This window comes from Lissotriton helveticus, chromosome 4_1 (genome assembly GCF_964261635.1).
Source record: "Lissotriton helveticus chromosome 4_1, aLisHel1.1, whole genome shotgun sequence".
NCBI classification, from domain to species: domain Eukaryota; kingdom Metazoa; phylum Chordata; class Amphibia; order Caudata; family Salamandridae; genus Lissotriton; species Lissotriton helveticus.
This window is the reverse complement of record NC_136063.1, coordinates 142,508,986-142,526,021: the sequence shown is the minus strand read 5'-3', so window position 1 is coordinate 142,526,021 and position 17,036 is coordinate 142,508,986. Positions and strand designations below refer to the sequence as shown.

At 44.5% G+C, this 17,036-nt stretch overlaps 1 protein-coding gene and 1 long non-coding RNA gene across 15 annotated transcripts in view; one reads left to right on the top strand and one right to left on the bottom strand.

Annotated features, from left to right (window-relative positions):
• The window catches only part of PLEC (plectin), a 1,130,647-nt gene that overhangs the window by 8,846 nt on the left and 1,104,765 nt on the right, over positions 1-17,036 (bottom strand). For 13 of the 14 annotated variants that reach the window (XM_078686563.1, XM_078686567.1, XM_078686564.1 and 10 more), the window contains one exon: positions 5,365-5,508. The exons of the other annotated variant lie outside the window; for it this stretch is intronic. The gene's annotated coding sequence lies outside the window, so the exon portion shown is untranslated. The remainder of the gene's footprint in view (positions 1-5,364; positions 5,509-17,036) is intronic. 14 annotated transcript variants of the gene reach the window in all.
• LOC144828428 (uncharacterized) overlaps positions 1-17,036 on the top strand; it is a 205,381-nt gene that overhangs the window by 128,938 nt on the left and 59,407 nt on the right. The window lies entirely within an intron of this gene.

Sequence of the window (17,036 nt, the reverse complement as noted above, 5' to 3'; positions counted from 1 at the left end):
TGTGTCGTGGGCGCGACGCAACTCCAGCACTGTGCCAACCCTGCCCATGTCTAACATGGTGCGTCAAGCCTTACGCCTGCTTCAAGCAGGCGCAAGGTTTTGACGCAGCGGGGTCGGAAAAGTGACTAAGTGAAATCTTGAGGATTTCACTCAGCCACTTTTCAGAGGCGTTCCTGCACCGGAACGACCCCCCCTTGCGCCAGAACTCCCACATGAAACCTGATGCAGGTTTCATGTGGCGCAGGGCTTCACAACGTGACACATCTCCCTAGATGCGTCATGTTGTAAATACCCCGCAGCATGGTGCTGGCTTTGCGCCGCCGCTGCGTCACAAAAGTGACACAACGGTGGCGCAAAAGTGGTGTACAGAGCTTGTAAATCTGCCCCAAAGATTCTTCTGAGGAAAAGAGCTATAGCGAGAGTTGAAAGTTTCAGAACAAGGGATTTTTCTAGGTTTAGTAGGAAAGTTAAAATGTAAGAGTTTCAACCATCTTGGATATCAAATGTGCCAACAAATGGGTTAAAATTGAGACATTTGTAAAGCTGGCTCTCCATTTAATGTTTCTCCTTCTTCACAGAGGAGGTTGGATGGCATCAATAGACCTGCAGGATGGCTATTTCCACATCCTAATCAACAAGACACATTAGCGGTTTCTCTGCTTTGAGTGGTTGTCTCTCCTCCAATTCGATCTGAATTCAGCCACTATGGTCTTTTCCAAACGTATGACCGTGGTGATGGAAGCATTGACATAGAGATGAACTTTCTCCACCAATACTTGGACTGGCTAATAAAGAAAGTTCTATACCCAAACCTCAGCAAGGCATGGAGAACATCATAGTCCTCCTCTGCAATCTGGGTATTGAAATCAACCCTTCCCAATTCGTTCTTAAGCCATTGCAAACAATGCAGTACTCGCTTGCCACTTTAGAGACACTACAAGCAAAAGAATCTTCTTCGAAGAAAAGTTTGCTGTCTACCTAGAGAGATTGCTTCTATGAACGCAACAACAGGTCTGTCAGTCAGAAAGATATCATCCCTTTCGGACAGCAAGTCTTCATGCATCTTTGTAGTTCAAACTGCATAAGTGGCTGGTGTTGGAAGACTGGGAACAGGGAGCAAACGGTAAACTTAAACATCGCAGTTATTCATTCTCGCGTGGTGGTGCAACAGATCAAACGTGCTGAAGAGAGTCCGATTCCAGAAACTTTTAGCTTGAGTATCGGTTGTCAAGGATGTGTCACTTAAGGGTTGGGGTGCACACACAGGGATCTTTCAAGTAGATGTTCTCCTACAAACAAACTCTACCACATCAATTTGCTTGAGTTGAAACTGCTCATCTAACTCTCAAGTCTATCCTCTTGTCCATATTTTCAGCAAAGATGCTAATTCAAATGGACAACACAACTGCCATATACAGGATGAACAAGCATAGAGAAGCAATATTGAGAGTCCTGCCAAAAGAAACATAGCAGATAAGGAACATCTTTCTGATCTACCGGTTTTACAAAATTAGAAAACAGACTAGCACAGTTGGCATCTCCGAGAACAACACAAATGGGTACAGACCGTGTTGTACTTCAAAATTATCGTCTGCAACTGAATACTCCAAAAATCATTTTGTTTGTCACAGGAAACAAATTCCACAACTGTGAGACCAGGTTTCCTCATCTCATATCCAAGGGTAAAATGCACTTTCGATAAACTGGTAGAAGACATTTGCCTGCACTTTTCATCTCTACCCCTGCTACCCAAAGTCATCCTCAAAATGAGGCAGTTCAAAATAAAGATCTTCCTCATAGACAGACTGAGGTGGCATCAAGACCTGCTTCACCTGTCACTTCAACCTCACAGTAGACTTCCACTCGAACCAAACCCACTTTTTAAGATGTTAGGCTAGATTTCCCACCCCAGCACTACACTTGCTGACCTTGACTGCCTGGCTCTTGGGTACCTACACAATGGACACTTGAATCTTGCAGAGGACTGCGTGATGATATTGAAGGAAACAAAATGATCATCTCTACCTGTTCAGGCGCTTTTAAAAGGTGCATGGTGCCTTCAGAAGCAGGCGGACTTGCGAACGTGCCAATAATAGATTGAATTACCTTATCTTCTTTATTTGGCAGACTCTGTGGTATACAACCTTTACAACGAAACTTTTACAATGAACTACCATTACAACGCAACTTTTACAATGCAAACTATTACAACGCATTGCTCTGGGGGGTGCTCTAGGATAGGGAATAGGTTAATTTACTATCCAATAACCTTCCCTAGTGTCCACGGGGACTGGAGTTGGAATAGTAAATTAAACTATTCACTATCCAACACCCAAAAGCGCTATGCGTTGTAATGGTATGCGATGTAAAAACCGCGTTGTAAAGGTATGCGTGGTAAAAGTAACGTTGTAACGTCATACATCCGACTCTGTCCTTCAGTTTTCTTCAATTAAACTACATTTGGCTCCCATCACTGCTTATAGTAAAAGCCCTTTATCAACAGGCAAGTGGTAAACCTTTTTCTAGATGGCCTAAGTAACATTTTTCCCCTCAGTAACAAGACTGTCTTCTCCTCCTTGGGAGCTTAACATTGTCCTTTCCAAATTATTGGGCCCATCATTGCTTGAACCCGTGCACAAAGCAGAACTGCAAAATATCTCATGGAAAGTGGACTTTCTTGTTACCATATCATCTGTCAGAAGGGTGAGTGGGCTTCAAGCTCTATTTTCAGATGATTAATATGTGGTTTTCCAACAAAACATAATTTCCTTAAGAACTCGCCCTTCTTTACTGCATGAAGTAAGTTTAGACTTTCCTATATATTAGACAGTTGCACACTCCCTAGGTTCTTTTCAGATCATTCATCTCCGACTGAAAGCGCTTCATTCTCTGGATGTTAAAAGAGCTTTAAAACATTACCTAGACAAGACTAAATCCATTCGCCAGACTAATCAGTTACTCAAAAAATATGATACAGTTTTCACGGTTTTGTCTTTATCAAATCAAATCTTAGGTAGATTGTACCTTGCTTAATAAACTTGTTTCAGAAAGTCTCTTCTGGGTAAAGTTCTTTTTACCCATGGGAAGGCAGATAATACTGATCTCACCCAGATTGTCTCTTTTCTGGGTATTTGTAAAGCAGCAACCTGTAGGTCGGTGCATACTTTTGCTAATTATTACTATATATGCTGTGACTCTTAAACAGTTACTTTTGCTGGTTAGACCTCATTACTTAATTTATTTTCTCAAGAATGGTCCCCTTCTTTACCATCGTCCTTTAAACATTCCCTACAGGCCTGGGTGTATTTAGCTTACGGCATTCTATTTTTTGGGATATCAGATTACATTTGATCCTTGTTACCCGTCATGAGGATTCTCTCTGAATCCCTAAACAACCTTCCTGCCTCCCTGATTCAAAGGTTAAAAGACTATATGCCCAGGAATAATTCACTCCATTTCCTTCAAAACAAGCTGCTTCCTGACTCTAGAGTTTCTAAAGGTGCCGTGTTTATTCTGCCCAGTATGTACCCAGCCTATAGGAGGCTACATTTCCCCTAGTTTTTAGAGTTTTGAAAAGAGGCAGTTTTCAGCCAAATGTACTCAGCCAAAATCTGTGTTTGCTAATTTAATTTACTTTTTAAAACAGAAAAATACAAATAAAAATTGTTGCCTCTTATAGGTATGTTTTTATTAAAAAAAACATAGGCTTGTTTTTATTAAAAAACAATCTTGGAATGGTGTTGCGCTGAGATGTTATATCGTTTTTGTATTCAGAGATAATACCCATGACAGAAACGTAAGATTACAGGTAACTTTTCTTTTATTTACTACACCCAATATCTCACCGAGAGTATCCCACAACCATGCAATCAACTGTCTAATGTTTGTATTGCTTCCCAATGTAAAGAGACATCTTCTATCTGACTGCAACATTGCCCGGCATTTAAATTCTTCAGTGTAAGGAACGCGCCCTTGCCTGTAAGTAATAATACAGTTACAGTACATCCTAAACCTGAATAGTTACAAACATACAACGTATATCCCGAAATCCGTCTATGTAAAACCAATGCCTCATCTTCAGCTATTATTTGCACCTAATATCACACAACAGTGTTTTCTGAATCAAGCTCTCATGAAGGCTATCAAGCGAGGTTGTGTGAAATGGTCTATATATCCACCTATGTCTGCGTGCGTGTGTGCACACACACACACACACACACACACACACACACACACACACACACACACACACACACACACCCCCCCCCCCCCCCCCCCCCCACCCCCCCCCACACCCGCCCCCCCCGCCCCCCCCCCAGCCGTTTTATGGATAAATGAGCCAAACCACAAGCTGATCCTTGTTGCCTTGGAGAGCACAATATCAATTGCATTTGGAACCATTTTTCTGCATAACTATACCGGATACTCTTGTTTTAGAATTTGAATTAGCCCATTAGAATTTCAGTTGAAGACCGACAGATGTATAGTGTTTTTAAAGTCTTCTAAATGTCTTGTTAAATAATACATTAGTGCTAGCCAAACTCCACCTTAGAACTAGACCCAGGCATTGTTTACACACTGCAAATACATGGACATTGGTTACATATAAATGCCATTCTACAGTGGTCTGGACGTTTTTACAGCAGGCTTCTAGTTCTGTATTCCATTTTACAGTGAGACATCCTTTGGTATGAAGGTTATGGGTACCTCTTCTCCAATGGGGGCTTATAAAACGTCCGCCTTAGCCCACTTATGTAGTTTATTTACTTTCCATACTGAGATCATGGTGATTAATAATAAAGCCTTACAAATGAAACGTGACGTACACATTTTCCTCACATATTTGCATATGACTTATAACAGCTATTCAGCCAGGACCACTTCTGTTGGTGTCTGGGTACAGTCTTTGCCTTTCAGATCCATCCGAGTGGCAAACAAACCTATTCTTGTTGGTTCTCACTTTTGGAAAATATTGTGCCCGACATTTTGTTCTATTCCCCATTGCTGTGGTTGCATAACGCTCATAATTGATAAGTCATTATCGGCTTCCAGGGTATGCTGTGCTGTGTATGTGATCCCTCTTTGCAGGGCTTTATAAATATGCTCTGAGGTTGTTTTTAGAGCTCCTTCTATGGATGTAGTACATTGTTGACAAGTTGTAACCCCAGTCAGACTTTCTTTTGCTTTAGTGCTGCTCCATTTATGGCATTTGTTTACGTATTTTGAGCAGATAGCTAGCTGGTGCAGGTATGGGGACTTTCACCATAAGTTCTGCTTTTAAGTTTTTGGTGTATGATGGCAGCTCTAAGTCTGTATACTGAATTTCACTACATATAAGCACTTAGTAGAAGGGGTATGCATTACCTGTGCATTAGAGCATCTTGACTGGTGGAAATGGCCGCAAGTTCCAGTTGAGGCTGCGGTCCATGACCTGCTTGCATCTGTAACCAAGCTCAGGAGCTCCTCCAGGGGCGATGTGGCCTTCTGTGTGGGACTGGGGTGTAAGGTCTGAGATAGACATGAGTGGAGAGAAGAACAATATGTGAACATGCTAATAGAAATGTGTATTGCAGAAGCACAGAACAAAATATGAAGGTGATATGGTGGTAGGGGTTGGATACAGTAGAGAGTGAAGCAGGAGGTGAAAATAAATGGAGAGGTGTAAAAACTGAGGAGGTGAAAGGGCTGGAATGACATTGACAAAATAAGTTCAGGGATGACGGGGTGGAGAGGTTAACAGGCAAGTAGGATAGTGAGAATTAACTAAAAGTAGTGAGAATGGAGGGAGGCTGGAAAGGACAAGGGAGGTGAAAAGGGAAGAGTGTGATGACAAGACTAAGAGCCTCATTCTGTGTGGCCCTGTGTTTGTTGAAATATCTATCGTACCCAACAAAATTCGACTCCAAGGAGTTATGAAATTATTGTGTATGACCAGTAGCACCTATGACAAGTTTTTTTGTGGGTGATAAAATGCTGGTTTTAGTGCTTTCCTGCGCCAACATTGTTATGTACCAGTAACTAAAAGGCATTCCTCAGTACATTTCTGCAGGTTTGAACTTCATAAATGTATTTCTGGAAAATTGTTGGGGTGCAATGTTAGCCACAAAACGTTTGGTATTTGTGGTAACAAGTTACCACACACACACGAGAATTTAAAGGGACACTCATAACAAGGGCCAGTCAGGTGAAACAGAATTCAAGAAAGCAGGGAAGGAGGAGAAGTGATGATGCATCTGGTTTTAAAGATGGTGCAGTCTGGCAATGGGAGCCAATTGAGTTCCATTAGGATGTGGCGATGTGATCACATTTCTTTAGACCTTAGATAAAACATGCTGCGTCATTGAGGATAACCCTAAGAGGTGCTATTGTGGAGCCTGGGAGGCCTTGGAGTAGGGCATTGCCATCATCCTAATATGAGAGTACTGGGGCTTGAACAGAATCGCCTACTGGAAGAAATGGTTTGACTTTCTTTAGAAGAGAGAGCTAGCTCTAGGCTGTGTTCCATGAGGATGAGGTTGATACCCATGATGAATCTAAGTGACATGGCATTCAATGAAAGTTTGGATTCGACGCCCCAAAGGTTCAAGTCCTTAAGCCAGTTATGTACTGTATCTTGATAGTTAGTCTTGGCAAATAGGAATTCTGCCTTGGCTTGGTGGAACTTCAGGTAGGCGCTGGATATCCAGGTCTGGATGATGTGCAAGCAATGTTTGAAATGTTGGATGTCAGAAGCAGAGGACACTTTCAAGTAGAGTTGTGTATTTGGACACTCTTGATGCTGTTTTCTCTAAGTCTAAGTAGGGCACCAAGTGACCCCCTGTAAAGCTTGAAGATGATTGACAGGGGACCATATGGCATACCGGGGGGGACTAGGGATAGGGATCTTTTGTGTTCTGGAGGGACCCATATGAAAAAAATGGTGTCAGCTCGCAAGGTAGTAGGAGAACCAGTGAAGGACATTGCCGGTGAATGCCATTCAAGACTCCAAGATACCTAGGTTGCCAACTGAGTTGAAGGAAGCTGAGCCCTCTAGCAGTATGAGGAGGAAGGGGTCATCGTCATCTGCAGCCAAGAGAACATATTCTACAACGTGTAAGGTTGGGGGCTTTGTGCTGCTTGATAGGAAGCCAGACGGATCGTATTAATGTGATCTTGGGAGTTGAACACTGCTTTTTAAGTGAACTTGCCAATGAATGGTAGGTGAGTGATGGGCCGATAGTTGGTGAGGTTATCAGGGTCTAGAGTAGGAGTATCTGGCCTGTCTTGAGAGCTTCTGAGAGGATGTCTTGAGTGAGAGAGGCATTAACAATAATTTGTATCATCTTTATACGAAGTTGCTTTGTGAGAGTCGAGTATGTTAGCAAGATCCGGGAGATAGAGGGCTTTGGAGGCTGACAAATAGGGGATTTTGCAGGATTTATTATTTATTTATTTATTCAGAGTTTTATATAGCGCGAACAAGATCTTTACAGATATCAGAGCGCTTCACAGAAACAAGGGTGAGGATAGCAGGAGGGTGACGCAACATAATAATGGGTGCAGTATAAAGTTCAATATCCTGATCGGATAGCAGTCATGTGCTGATAAAATATCAATAAACAATCAGGTAAATGATAATATAAGACGATACTTTGATCCAACTACAATAGAAATCAGGAGAGCTTAGGCTAAAGGGATGGCTTATGACAATATCTAAAAGTTACAGAGAACAAGGGGTAGGGACATCGAGTTTCAGCAAACTAACGAGAATAGTCTAATAATAGGTAGTTAGTGAGTAGCATAATAGGATCGACTAATCATAATAGAATTATGACAAACAAGAAGAATAAAAGGATCGCAATCAGGAAGAATATGGTATTATTTGACATTAGACAATCAGGTAGCCAATGATACCATTGCGGTGCGGAGTCTCTGATCAACAACAATAAAGTTCAGGTGAACTTAGCCATAAGGATGGCTTTCACCTCTTTCTTGAAGAGGGCTGTGGAGGAGATAAGCCTGGTTTCAGGAGGGAGTGCGTTCCAGATCCTCGGTGCCATTCCTGAGAAGGAGCGTTTGTAAGTTTTTTCCTTCCGGAATCTGCGGGGTTTCAGGAGTAGATTTTTTGTACTTCTATTGGATCTCGAACCTCCTGATATAGTCACCTTTTGTGTGAGGTAGTTGGGTGCCTTGTGGTGTACGGCCGAGTGCGTCATAACAGCAATTTTCAGCTGTATTCTGGCTTCAAAGGGGCAGCCATTTCAGGGATTTCAGGTCAGGGGATATATGAGAGTGTTTTCTTGAGCCAGTAATGAGTCTCGCGGCAGCGTTCAAGGAGGCTCTTAGGTGTGCAGTTGTTGCTAGAGGGAGTCCACTGAGTGTCACAATTCCATAGTCTATGCGGGTGATGATGAGGGCTTGTACAGCATTTTGGAAGTCTTTGGCTGGGAGGAAGGGTTTAAGTTTCCTCAATGTGTTGATTTGGAAATTAGCTCCTTTCGTTGCTTCGCTAATGTGCTGTTGCATGTTGAGCTTTGCGCCAAGTGTGATATCTGAGGATTTCGCAGAATCCACGATGGTGGGCCGGACATTGAATGCTGTTAGGTGATTGAGCCAGATTTGGGTGGTGGTAATTTTCGCAGGGGGTGATATCAGTAGGAACTCCGTTTTCAGAGCATTTAGTTTGAGGTGATTGTCGTCCAACCACGATTGGGTCTTTATAAGAGTGTAGTTCAGGAGTTTGATATCATCCGGGGATTGTACCTTTAGGTAAAGTTGAGTGTCATCAGCATACATATGGAAGTATACATTGGAAGCTTGGAGCAAGGTGGCAAGTGGTTCCATGATGAGGTTGAACAGTGTGGAACTCCTAGGTCTACTGGCACAGACGAGGACAGCACATTGTTGATCTTGAACTTCTGAGACCGGTTATGTAGGAAGGAAGCGAACCATTTGAGAACAGTCCCGGATAAGCCCATTCTAGTGTTTAGCAGCTCCAGGAGGTTCTCATGTTTGACCGTGTCAAATGCTGATGAAAGGTCGATGGATGGGATGGATGTAAGAATTGAAGCAGGCTTGGTGACATTAATGTGCTGTTAGATCCTCTATATTTAATTGAAGAAACAATGAACAGCTTTGCACTTTTGTGTGAAGTGAGGAATAGGTGGGTCTGGCATGGGGTTGATGCAGTGCTTGAGTATCTTTAACTCCTTTATGCTTTTGTTGGCGAGTACACTGATGGTGTGAGGCAGGAAAGTAGGCAGAGGGTGCTGAAAAAACAAGGGACATGGAAACTACAGAGGCCAATGAATGAAATGTTTGTGGGAGAAACCAGGGTTGGTACAATACAATGAATAGGTGAGTAGGAAGGGACAATGGGGAAATCAGGAAGCATGAGAAGACAGTGAGGAGGCAAAGGTAATGAATTAACAAGAACTGAAAAATCAATAGAGGAACATGAAGGGGTGAGAAGACAAGGGGGAAATCGGGAAGGAACAAAAAGGCAGGAGAGCAGGGAGTAGTCAAGTAAGGCGATGAGAAGACAAAGGTGAGGCAGGAATGGATCAGGAATGCCGGAAAGGGGAGGGACAGGATGAACTAAAGAAGGATGGGGGCTGCTGTGCCCTCGGGTGAATAGGGCTACAGGTTGGCATTGGTTTTAGTGGCTCAAAGGGCACAAATACTATGAAGCCGTTACTGCAATGGATGGCAAGGCAGTTGGCAGGTATTAAGGAGTGAAAGAAGCCAGGGCTGAAGAAACAAGCATTTGCAATGCAACAGGTCTCGAATCAGTTAGAGTTAGAGATTTTGGCATTGCTTATATTTTGCTGAACTTTTTGTTTTTTGTGTACTGAGTGTGTTTTTAACTATTCAGAAAATTGAAATAGTCCAATCCTGAGGGAACAGAAAGACAACCCGAGTAGCAGCATTCACGAACTCACAAAGAACAACTGACGCCATCTTTGCTGTAACTCAGTCTGCTCTAAATAACGAGCCGCATTCTTGGAAATTCTATTTCGTAGTACTTCTTCACAATATTATTTCCCTACAAGTGAATTACCAATGTGGCATTACATTTGGCCTTTCCTAAGAGACAGATCAAAATACTATAATCTGCAGAATTATTTCATACTAAAGTCTCCATTTTGGCCACAGAGCTAGACATAGTAAATACGATGGCTGATGCACACAACTCTCCTGGGAGCACTGATTTATGGAAATCCGTAGGGCTCAGACATCGTAATTTGGGCATGTTAGCTGCCAAAGAACTCTAGATATTTTCTCAAATATTACAAACTACTATTACTCACTAAGAAAGATCCTATTACTATTCTACTTTCAGAACCTTATGTTAATTTATATTTGACGGGGAAGGGGATTCTCCGTTAGCTGTCCAGTACTCTGGCCTTCACATTCTCAGCATCTAAGAATGACCCACATTCCATTGCTATCAGGCTCAATTAGAGACTCCTGGAACAATAAAGCTGTTAACGCAAGATCATAGTATAGCAACAGGTATTTTGCCTCCTGAATACAATTTTCACAAGTTGAAAAGAGAAATGAGGTTCAGTTTTTGTTTTTCTGAATGTGAAAAACAGGCTTAATTACATTTTCCAACCTGTTTTTGCCCACCATAAATCCTCATGTATTATTACCTCGAATGATTTGCAGAGGGAAACATCTGGGGTAGAAGTACAATTTGCACCTGACCCAGAATGTGAAATTGGGCTCAAAGTTTTGCACCACGTGATTCTTAATTTGCTGGTACGTGATGAAACGTCTGTGCAATGAGCAGGGCCCAGCTGGAAACTAAAATCAGTGCAGGGAACATATTCACACCAGCACCACACTGGAGGAAGCCTTAAACAGAATGTGTCCAGTGGGGTGATGTCACACAAGCAGCTCAGAGAGCCCCCTTGCTAGCCAGCAACCCACCTGTAAAAATGCCCGAGTGCGGGATGGCCAGTCCGGCTCCGGCATCAAAGTATGACCTGGCGCGCGCATTAGATTAACTCACGCTCTGCGTTGTCTGTCAGAAGCCTACGTTTAGAGGCGCTCCAAAACAGGGATCCCCTAAGCAGAAAACATAACACGCTTTCCTTTACCGTAGGATACAGTTGTTAATGCTTCCAGTTCCCCATACCTTGCATTGCTCCCAGGTGCTCCCTTTCCCTGCATTTCTCCAGGTCCCTGCATTATTCCCAGTTCCAAATTTCATTACATTGCTCTCACCTCCCCAGTCCTTTCATCGCTCCCACCCCTGCATTTCTCTCCAGTTCTTATTGCCTACATTTTCCCAGCTACGCTATCCATCACTGTTTCCTTCCGCATTACTTTCATTGCCCCAAGTCCCCACATTGCTGCCAGTTCCCAGCACGTGCAGCGGCCCCTGGTACCGGGAATCAGGTGTGTGGGGTTGGGGTGGCACCATCCATGGACCAATCCCCGTATGTCTTTTGATAACTGTGAGATACAAGAGGTTCACTGGACCCTCTCCACATTCTGCAGGGGACCCCTTCATTTTGTGTTAGGAAGGATACTGCTCGGAATATCCCACCGTTTTCTCGTGATGCTCCGGGCGCCGCATACTTGATTGTGCGGCTGACAGAGGATGTGAGAAAGGGTCAGCCGTGGCATGCGGGGGGAGCGGGGGTCAATCGGGCTGACGCGGAAGTTTCTGAGCTGTTGGTTTTGGGCTTAGTTTTGGGAGAGGAGAAGGCAGACATGGTGGGAGTACCGGGCGGGAACGGGGGTGGGGCAGTGGGGATGCTGTCGTTTGATATTTTTTCCAGCCAAAATTCAGTCCCTTAATGAGAAACATAGGCAACACACGTCCCTCCATCACTGCTACGTTAAAGCACTTCTTGATGGCGGAGACACTTGACACCATTTTCACAAACTGGTCACCGTCGCACTAGGCCTTCAGAGCCCTCACTGTATATTCGTTGTCTGCTTCACTGAGGCCCAGGATTATCAGCCGCCTGGTGGTGGGGCCATTGGTTTTAGGTGTTCCCAGAGCCCGGGTGCAATAACACGAAAATGGACCCCCACCTTGTCCTGTGGTTTTGTAGTGAATGACATGGCTAGTTGGGGACAGTGACTCCTCGCATGCCCGTGACCCCTCTGTGCCACTGCACCTGCTGCACGGTTCTTCACGGTTGATATCCCAGATGTTCTTTAAAGCACGCTCTGCCATGTTTGCTCACCGGTACTTTCCACAGCCTATTCCACCAATTCAAGAAAATACTGTGTTTATCAGTGCAGAGTAGAACATGTCAATTTCTAGACCCCTAAAGGTGTGTGGGAAAAGGCAGACCGGATATAGGCAGGTTAGACTGGCATGTAACAGACCTTGGTTTAAAAGTAAAGTTGGAGACTACATTGATGGAAGCAGAATGATGGAAGATATATGATGTCAATGGTGAAAGTGGATGAGCCCGTTTAGGTACAAGGTCTAATAGTTCTACAAAACAAGTTGGGGATGGCATAGTGCACTAACTATACTGTCTGTGGTTAGAAAAGGGTGAGAAAATGAGCAGACCCGATGAGCCTGGGACATGTAATAAAAGCAGTGAGCATTAATGTACCACTAGATTCTATAGTGTGGTGTCCTGATATCCTGAGATATTAGGAGATCGCACTAGGCGCTGCAGTGAACCCCGAATGCAAGCATGTCTGAAGAGAAGCTGTGCGCGAAGAAGAGAAGCCGTGCGCAAGCTAAATCTCCAGTCCGGGTGGGCGGGGCCTAAGGGAGACAGGGTGGACACCAACCCCGCTTCCAGAGAAGCCTGACACAAAAGCAACAATAATAGATATCGCCAAAGGCGAAGCAGCGCATGTGCTGCAACGCAGGCGAGACCTAAAAAGGGAATAGAGAGAGACAAGGTAGGCTTCTTTGAGGGTAGCGAGAGGTGAAAAGGCAGTTGGGAAGATCAGAGTGACAACGTGGGAGACGGAATATAGAGGGCAGTCAAGAGAAATGAGAAAGAGAGAAAGGCAACAACTATATAGAGTGATTAAGTAGTTTTCAAGAAGATATGGTATTTGATGTGATTTTCAATGGAAGTGCACTAGGTTTCTGATAACTAGGTCCCTAGTGCCAGATCTTGTTCCCCAAATTGTGCAATTGTACCCCAATTGGCAATACCTTTAGCACCCTGTGTTAGTCCCTGGTAAATGGTACCCCTGGTACCTAGGGCCTGAGGTACTAAAGGGGATCCCCTGAAGGCTGCAGCACAGATTGTGCCACCCTAAGGGACCCCTCACCTAAGTCATACAGACTGCCATTGCAGGATGCGTGCCTTTCTGCAGACAAAAGTAAAAACACAACATGGCATACATCCCTGTGTGCCATGCCTGCAAACACGGTATGTAGTATAGGTAAGTCACCCCTATATCATGCCTAACAGCACTAAGGCCGGGAGCCCTATACTACTTGAGTGGGCATAACTGCATGAGCTGAAATGCCCCAGTGCTGGTCAGTTCCATTACTGCGAGCACAAGTGATCAGGGAAGCGGTGTTAAAACGTGCTGGACCCTGGTGAAAACGAGTTCCCCAGCTGCATGATGGCTTAACTTAAAACAGAGACGTTTGGTATGAAACATCTCATATTAATAAGCCCACACTGATTTCAGTGATTCATTTATTAATACATGCTCCTAGAGGGCACCTTCGAGTTGCCCCCTTAAAACCTACGGACTACTAGGGCGCTAGCTGACTGGTCCTAGCCAGCCTGCCACATCCGACTAGTTTCTTACCCCCAAAAGTGAGGGCCTTTGCTCTCAGGAGGACAGGAACAAAGCCTGGTTGGGCAGAGGGTGTTTACACCCCCTCCCATAGGATGACCTGCGAATTAGAATTCCAAGGCAGGGAGCTTAAAAGAGCTCACCGCCTTTGGTATGTAGATATGGCTTCTATCACAGGAGAGGATGCTGACCTCCCTTGAACAGGGCCCGTTTGGCACCTAGGCAAGGCAGGAAAATTAGTAGTCAGAGAGGCGTGTTAACCTTCAGGCTAGTTCCACCCCTAAGATGGGCTACCTGAAGTGAAGACAGCATTTCAGAGTCTGCTATTTTTGTGATGGCAAAATTAGGAATTCTGGGACAGAGTTATGCATACTTTCCACAGGAAGTGATCTTGTAGGGGGCGTTGGGACCCCAGGGGTAAGTAGCCTATTGGCTATTCTACACTCCCCTAACGCCCCTAAATGTAATATTTAGGGGAGACCCTGGCACCTGGAAATCAGATCCTGCTGGCCAAAAGAAGAAGTCCCGAAGAGCTGCAAAAGCAAGAACTGAAGAAGCAACTGACTTGTTGCCAACCCTGCCAGCCTGTTTGCCTGTTCTTGACAATTGTGCCAAAGTCATCTCACCCTGCTAGCAGATGATCCTCCAAAGCATGGGAGGACTGCCAGCACTTCTCCAAAGACTAAGAACTACAGTGAAGCAGTGAAGCTGTTCCCATGCATCCTGCAGTTACCAAGGACTGAGCTTTAAGGACTACGGACCACACAGACCTGTCGTTGAACAGCACTGCTACACCTGAGCCGACTAGTCCACGCTGTCTCCATATCCTCCAGATTCGAAGCCCACCTTGGGTTTCCCTGCTGTGGGCTTCTCAACACCACCTGCAGCCGATATTTGCAGGCATCCTTTACCACATCCGCTCCGGGTGACCAAAACCCAAAGGCTACGGACATTTCTGCACTGATCGCCCGTGGACCACGGGTGCCCCAACATCCCTGAGCATTATGAGGCCTGATCCCCCATGTTAGTTCAGCCCGACTGGCCTCCCAGTCCAAACCTGCAGCCTCTTTTCATGAAGACCCATCCCCATGGACCAACATTGGGCACCCAACGATGTATTGGCCCACTGCACCCAGCTGCCCTAGTGCCTCTGGATGTGACCTGCTGGCGCTTCCTTGGACCTTGCCCGATAATTCCCTTAAGTCCAGTAGATTGGTTTTATAAGCCACTGTACTCTACATGTATGCCGTATTTGTTTTCCCTCCCAAAGGATAACATTGCAATGTTGACTTTGGAAAATTTAAAGAATTTCTATCTCGAAATGTACTTACCTGATTTTATTGATTCTTGTGCCTAAATATAAACAAAAGGTTTGTTATTTTGTAAGTTAGTGTGGATCTCCTTATTGAGTTGTGCATCATTTATTGACTGTGTGTGTATTTTGCAGACGTCTAACACATTGTTATGTTGTGTTAAATTGGAACTTATAGAGCGCACAGCTACTCAGGAAGAGTGTCCCGGCGCTTAAAGACCTCATGGCAGAACTGTCACTGTTACTAAAGGTGAGAGGGGACTATTGCTGAAATAACCAGATTTTCAGCTGCTTCCTAAAGGTAAGCAGATCATGCACCCGTCTGAGTGTCATAGGCAGACAGTTCAACAGACCGGCAGCCTGAACTTGGAAGGAGCGGCCGCCCATACGGGCACGGGACAACTTGGGGGACAACTTGGGGGCAATTGCCTGCTGCTGAAAGGAAGACCTCAAGATTCTAACAGGGATGTAGTACTGAACTTTCTTTCTGATATAAAGGGTGCCAGTATCATATAGAACTTCAAAAGCTAAGACCAAAGCTTTGAAACAAATTCTCTTTTGAACAGGAAGCCAGTGCAAAGCTTTTATGCAAGTAGAGACCAGCGCTCTGGGCCGCAACATGAGAATCGCCCTAGCTACCGGATTCTGGATCACCTGAAGCCTATTCAGTAGGTATTTCAAGAGGCCTTGGCACAAGACGTTCACGTAATCCAACCTAGAGACAATGAGAGCCTGGACTACTGTCTTCCTGTGAGTGATCGATAGTAATGGAAGAAAATTCTTTAGCACTGTTAGGAGGTCAAAGCAGGATCCGGCTACTGTCTGAATCTGAGCTTTCATAGATAGAGTGTCATCAAGCTTGACCCCAGGTTCTTAACTGTATTTACTGATGTTACAGGGGGTGACATGTCTAAAGGCCACCATTGACGCCGTGAGTCACAGGATGAAGAACCAAAGAAGATTATCTCGGATTTCTCAGGGTTTCACTTTAATTGGTTCAGCCTTAGTCAGGTAAACACCCCTGTGAAGCACTTGTTAGTCTCCTCACCCTTGTCACATGTAAACAAGAGTTGAGTACCGTGCCACCAAGGCCTCACTCCTGCAGTTTCTGCAGGAGCCGGTCATGGGGCACGGTGTCAAAAGCCATGGAGAGGTCCAGCAAAATCAGCACTGCTTTGCCTCCTTTATCTAATTTCTCATTAATAACCTCCTTAATTCTCTCTGATACGCATAAGGCTGCTCGACCACACTACTCCCTAGAAGAGCACCTTAGGATTGCTAGAGCAAGCCCCGGTCCACTTATAAGGGAATACCTGGACTCTTCGCACCCTATATACCTCTTTTTGGTATACTATATTAAGAGCCAGCTTCCTACAAAGAATGAGGCAAGAAAAACAAATAGGGCACAGGATGAGTTGAGAATGCAGAGGAAAATACAGTAGGAAAGATAGTGCAGCAAAAGAGCAAAGAGCACTGTTTCTTGAAGTTGTAAAAGTGGTGCCTGAGTGGTTTGTACATGATGCACAAAGTAGGGCTGTATGTGGTAAGGGTGTCACAAAACGCTATGCGGACATTTTTCTTAGCATTCACTATACAAATCTGAACTTGTGTGTCCAGTGCCCCGCGAAGTATATGGCACAGAGTACCTTGCTAACATGCCGTATATATTTCGTGGGGCTACAGTGATAGTTTTCCATAATGTGGTACACAGAGTGGTTTGCACTTAGTACACCTGCGTTACATTAAGTCTATTATATACTGGTCCATCCTCATTTGTACTCAGTATGTGAAATGCAGCGCTGGCTGTCTTGTGCTGAGTAATTCTGGGGTACATAGCACAGCGGAGAATTGTTCTCGGTATGAAGTGTATTTGGCAGAGATCCATATGGTTTCAGTATGATGTCCAGATCTGATATGAGCGCAGCATATCTGTAGTCCACGGGCTCAGTTAAACACTTGTTAGGCACATCTGTGGCACAAAAACAAGCTGATGTGTGTG